This window comes from Tachyglossus aculeatus, chromosome 4, assembly GCF_015852505.1.
Source record: "Tachyglossus aculeatus isolate mTacAcu1 chromosome 4, mTacAcu1.pri, whole genome shotgun sequence".
NCBI lineage: Eukaryota > Metazoa > Chordata > Mammalia > Monotremata > Tachyglossidae > Tachyglossus > Tachyglossus aculeatus.
In genome coordinates, this window is record NC_052069.1 from 9,229,810 (window position 1) to 9,235,809 (window position 6,000).

Sequence of the window (6,000 nt, forward strand, 5' to 3'; positions counted from 1 at the left end):
TGAGAGGGAACAGATGGGGCAGAGAGAGAGGGGATGGGGGAAGAGAGAGGGGGAAGAGAGGGGGCAGAGAGAGAGGGGGCAGAGAGAGAGAGGGAGTAGAGAGAGAGGGAACAGATGGGGGCAGAGAGAGAGGGGACAGAGAGGGGGAGAAGAGAGGGGGGAAGAGAGAGGGGGGAAGAGAGAAGGGGCAGAGAGAGAGGGGGTGGGGGGGGCAGAGAGAGAGGGGGCAGAGAGAGGGGGCAGGGGGGAAGAGAGGGGGGACAGAGAGGGAGGGGGCAGAGAGAAGGGGGAAGAGAGAGGGGGAAGAGGGGGGGGAAGAGAGAAGGGGCAGAGAGAGAGGGGGTGGGGGGCAGAGAGAGGGGGGCAGAGGGGGGGCGGGGGAAGAGAGGGGGGACAGAGAGGGAGGGGGCAGAGACAAGAGGCAGAGAGGGGGCAGAGAGAGGGGGCAAAGAGAAGGGGGAAGAGAGAGGGGGAAGAGAGGGGGGCGGGGGGCAGAGAGGGGGGAAGAGAGGGGGAAGAGAGAGAGAGGGGGCAGAGAGAAGAGGTGTGGGGGGGCAGGCAGAGAGAGAGGTGGCAAGGGCGAGGCTTTGGTGGTGGGGTGGGGAGGGGGTGTGGAGGGGGCAGGGTGGGAGCAGCGGGCAGGGACCACCCGTCCGCGACCCCAAAGTGTCTCCCCAGAAGGCTGCCCCCCCAACGCCCCCCCAGCCCCCAACGGCCACCCCAACTGGACAGAGCCCGGGCCTGAGGAGCCAGAGGGGCACGGGTTCCAATCCCGCTCCCTCCCACACTTCTCCCCTGACTGACTTAGGGCGACTCACTTCACTTCTCTGGGCCTCAGTTATAATAATAATAATAATAATAATAATAATAATAATAATAATAATAATGCTATTTGTTAAGTGCTATGTGCAAAGCACTGTTCTAAGCGCTGGGGAGGTTACGAGGTGATCAGGTTGTCCCACGTGGGGCTCACAGTCTTCATCCCCCATTTTACAGATGAGGTCACTGAGGCACAGAAAAGTGAAGTGACTTGCCCAAAGTCCCACAGCTGACAGTTGGCAGAGCTGGGATTTGAACCCGTGACCTCTGACTCCAAAGCCGGGGCTCTTTCCACTGAGCCACGCTGCTTGTCTCCTCCCTTCCCCCCCAGCGCTTAGTACAGTGCCTGGCACCGAGTAGGCACTTAACAAATACCATAACAGTTATTTTTGTCAGCGCTTAGAACAGTGCCCTGCACACAGTAAGCGCTGAATAAATACGGTTGAATGAATGACTGCGTCCAACCCGACCGCTTAGTACAGTGCCTGACACCTAGTAAAGTGCTTCATAACTACCATAATAGTTGTTATTGTTATGATGATGGTTAGGCGGGACAGGGACTGTCGAATTGTACTTCCCAAGCGCTTAGTACAGTGCTCTGCACACGGTAAGCGCTCAATAAGTACGGTTGAATGAAGGAATGATGGCGTCCAACCCGATTCGGTTGTGTGGGCCCCAGCGCTTACTATAGTGCAGGGCACATAGTAAGCACCTCCCGCCCAGCAAGGCTCAGTGGAAAGAGCACAGGCTTGGGAGTCAGAGGTCGTGGGTTCTAATCCCACCTCTGCCATTTGTCAGCTGTGTGACTTCGGGCAAGTCACTTCACTGGCCTCAGTGAACTCATCTATAAAATGGGCATTAAGACTGTGAGCCCCACGTGGGACAACCTGATTACCTTGTATCTAACCCAGCGCCTAGAACAGTGCTTGGCACATAGTAAGTGCTTAATAAATACCATCATTATCATTATTATTAGAGAAGCAGTGCGGCTCAGTGGAAAAAGCCTGGGCTTGGGAGCAGAGGTCGTGGGTTCTAATCCTGCCTCCTCCACTTGTCCGCTGTGTGACCTTGGGCAAGTCACTTCTCTGTGCCTCAGTTCCCTCATCTGTCAAATGGGGAGGAAGACTGTGAGCCCCCTGTGGGACAACCTGATCACCTAGTATCCCCCCCCAGTGCTTAGGACAGTGCTTTGCACATAGTAAGCAGCGTGGCTCAGTGGAAGGAGCCCGGGCTTTGGAGTCAGAGGTCGTGGGTTCAAATCCCGGCTCCGCCAATTGTCAGCTGTGTGACTTTGGGCAAGTCACTTCACTACTCTCTGCCTCAGTTCCCTCATCTGTAAAATGGGGATTAAGATTGTGAGCCCCCCGTGGGACAACCTGATCACCTTGTATCCCTCCCAGCGCTTAGAACAGTGCTTTGCACATAGTAAGCGCTTAACAAATACCATCATTATGACCATCATTATTATAGTAAGTGCTTAGTAAATACCATCATTATTATTATTATTGTCAACTCTGTGACCTTGGGCAAGTCACTTCACTTCTCTGTGCCTCAGTTCCCTCATCTGTCAAATGGGGAGGAAGACTATGAGCCCCCTGTGGGACAACCTGATCACCTTGTATTCCCCCCCCCCCAGTGTTTAGAACAGTGCTTTGCACATAGTAAGCGCTTAATAAATGTCATTATTATTATTGTTGTCAGCTGTGTGACCTAGGGCAAGTCGCTTCACTTCTCTGGGCCTCAGTTCCCTCATCTGTCAAATGGGGATCAATCAATCAATCAATCGTTTTTATTGAGCACTTACTGTGTGTAGAGCACTGTACTAAGCGCTTGGGAAGTACAAGTCGGCAACATATAGAGACAGTCCCTACCCAACAGTGGGCTCACAGTCTAAAAAGATGGGATGAAGACTGTGAGCCCCCGCCGTGGGACAACCTGATCACCTAGTAATCCCCCAACCCCACGCCCCAGTGCTTAGAACAGGGCTTTGAACATAGTAAGCGCTTAACAAATACCATCATTGTCCCGCCGTCGACCCCCGGCCCACGTCCTCCTGCTGGCCCGGAATGCCCTCCCTTCACACGTCCCCACCAAACTAGCTCTCTTCCTCCCTTCAAAGCCCTACTGAGAGCTCACCTCCTCCAGGAGGCCTTCCCAGACTGAGCCCCCTTTTTCCTCTCCTCCTCCCCATCCCCCCGCCCTACTTCCTTCCCCTCCCCACAGCGCCTGTATATATATTTGCACAGATTTATTACTCTATTTTACTTGTACATATTTACTATTTATTTTGTTAATGATGCACATATAGCTTTAAGTCTATTTGTTCTGACGATTTTGACCCCTGTCTACATGTTTTGTTTTGTTGTCTGTCTCCCCCTTCTAGACTGTGAGCCCACTGTTGGGTCGGGACCGTCTCTATCTGTTCCCAACTTGTACTTCCCAAGCGCTTAGTACAGTGCTCTGCATACAATAAGCGCTCTCCCCACAGCACCTGTATATATGTATATATGTTTGTACATATTTATTACTCTATTTTATTAGTACCTATTTATTCTATTTTGTTAATATGTTTTGTTTTGTTGTCTGTCCCCCCCTTCTAGACTGTGAGCCCGCTGTTAGGTAGGGAACCTTCTCTATTTGTTGCCAACTTGTACTTCCCAAGCGCTTAGTACAGTGCTCTGCACACAGTAAGCGCTCAATAAATACGATTGAATGAATGAATGAATAAATACTATTGAATGAATAAATGATGAATAATTATTCATTAATTATTATCATATATTATAATAATTATTAATTAAAAATAATATGTTGCCAACTTGTACTTCCCAAGCGCTCAGTACAGTGCTCTGCACACAGTAAGCGCTCAATAAATATGATTGAATGAATGAATACATAATAAATAATTATTCATTAATTATATATATAATTATTATTAATTAAAAATAATATGTACTTCCCAAGAGCTTAGTACAGTGCTCTGCACACAGTAAGCGCTCAATAAATGCGATTGAATGAATGAATAAATAATACATAATTATTCATTAATTATTATTAGATATATTATAATTATTATTAACTAAAAATAATATGTACTTCCCAAGCGCTTAGTACAGTGCTCTGCACACAGTAAGCGCTCAATAAATGCGATTGAAGGAATGAATGAATACGATTGAATGAATAAATACGATTGACTGAATGAATGAACTAACTTCTCTGGGCCTCAGTTGCCTCATCTGTAAAATGGGTAGGGAGACTGGGAGCCCCACCTGGGACAACCTGACTGCCTTCTATGTGCCCCAGCGCTTAGAACAGTGCTTCGCACACAGTAAGCGATTAACAGATGCTATTATTATTAATTATTATCTAGACTGTGAGCCCACCGTGGAGTAGGGACCGTCTCTATATGTTGCCATATACAGTGCTCTGCACACAGTAAGCGCTCAATAAATACGATTGAATGAATTATTATCATTATTATTATTATTGTTATTATTATTATTATTATTATTATTATTATTCTAGACTGTGAGCCCACTGCTGGGTAGAGACCCTCTCTATATGTTGCCAACTTGTACTTCCCAAGCGCTTAGTACAGTGCTCTGCACACAGTAAGCGCTCGATAAATACGATTGAATGAATGAATGAATTATTATTATTATTATTATTATTATTATTATTATTATTATTATTATTATTCTAGACTGTGAGCCCACCGTCGGGTAGGGACCGTCTCTCTATATGTTGCCAACTTGTACTTCCCAAGCGCTTAGTACAGTACTCTGCACACAGTAAGCGCTCAATAAATACGGTTGAATGAATTATTATTATTATTATTATTATTATTATTCTAGACTGTGAGCCCACTGTTGGGTAGGGACCATCTCTCTATACGTTGCCAACTTGTACTTCCCAAGCGCTTAGTACAGTGCTCTGCACACAGTAAGTGCTCAATAAATACGGTTGAATGAATGAATGAATTATTATTATTATCATTATTATTATTATTATTATTATTATTCTAGACTGTGAGCCCACTGCTGGGTAGAGACCCTCTCTATATGTTGCCAACTTGTACTTCCCAAGCGCTTAGTACAGTGCTCTGCACACAGCAAGGTCTCAATAAATACGATTGAATGAATTATTATTATTATTATTATTATTATTATTATTATTATTATTATTATTATTATTCTAGACTGTGAGCCCACTGCTGGGTAGAGACCCTCTCTATATGTTGCCAACTTGTACTTCCCAAGCGCTTAGTACAGTGCTCTGCACACAGCAAGGTCTCAATAAATACGATTGAATGAATTATTATTATATTATTATTATTATTATTATTATTATTATTATTATTATTCTAGACTGTGAGCCCACCGTTGGGTAGGGACCGTCTCTATATGTTGCCAACATGTACTTCCCAAACGCTTAGTCCAGTGCTCTGCACACAGTAAGCGCTCAATAAATAAGATTGAATGAATGAATTGGGTAGGGACCGTCTCTATACGTTGCCAACTTGTACTTCCCAAGCGCTTAGTACAGTGCTCTGCACACAGTAAGCGCTCAATAAATAAGATTGAATGAGTGAATTATTATTATCATTATTATCATTATTATTATAGACTGTGAGCCCGCTGTTGGGTAGAGACCATCTCTATATGTTGCCAACTTGTACTTCCCAAGCGCTTAGTACAGTGCTCTGCTCACAGTAAGCGCTCAATAAATGCGATTGAATGAATGAATTGTTATTATTATTATTATTATTATTATTATTATTATTATTATTACTCAGCAGGCCCAGAAGCACTGACCTGGTGGTGTGCGGCAGAGCCCGGACTGGATCTGGCGGATCGCGGAGCGGAGCGGGGCTGGGCCTGGTTGGTCCGGACCGGGTCGGACCGGACTGGATCGCAGGGAGCGGATCGGAGCGGAGCGGACGTAGTGGAGTTGGGCCGCGCCGGCCCAGTACAGGACCCGACTCCGCCGCGCCGGCCCTTCGGCGCGCGCTCTACCCCCCCAGGACACGCCCCCTACTCCGCGGACGCCCAATGGAAACCCGCCATCCCGCGGCCCGCAAGGCGATTGGGCCGTTCGTACGTCCGTCACGTCGCTTGCCCCCCTCGAGCCCTAGGCCACGCCCTCAGACCACGCCCCCTGTCGCTGTTAGCTAGTGAGAGC

At 47.1% G+C, this 6,000-nt stretch overlaps 1 protein-coding gene across 1 annotated transcript in view; it reads right to left on the minus strand.

Moving 5' to 3' along the window:
- The window catches only part of WFS1 (wolframin ER transmembrane glycoprotein), a 119,314-nt gene extending 113,532 nt beyond the window's left edge, over positions 1-5,782 (minus strand). Inside the window, exon 1 of the mRNA XM_038745740.1 lies at positions 5,634-5,782. The gene's annotated coding sequence lies outside the window, so the exon portion shown is untranslated. The remainder of the gene's footprint in view (positions 1-5,633) is intronic.
- Between the last annotated feature and the right edge of the window lie 218 nt (positions 5,783-6,000).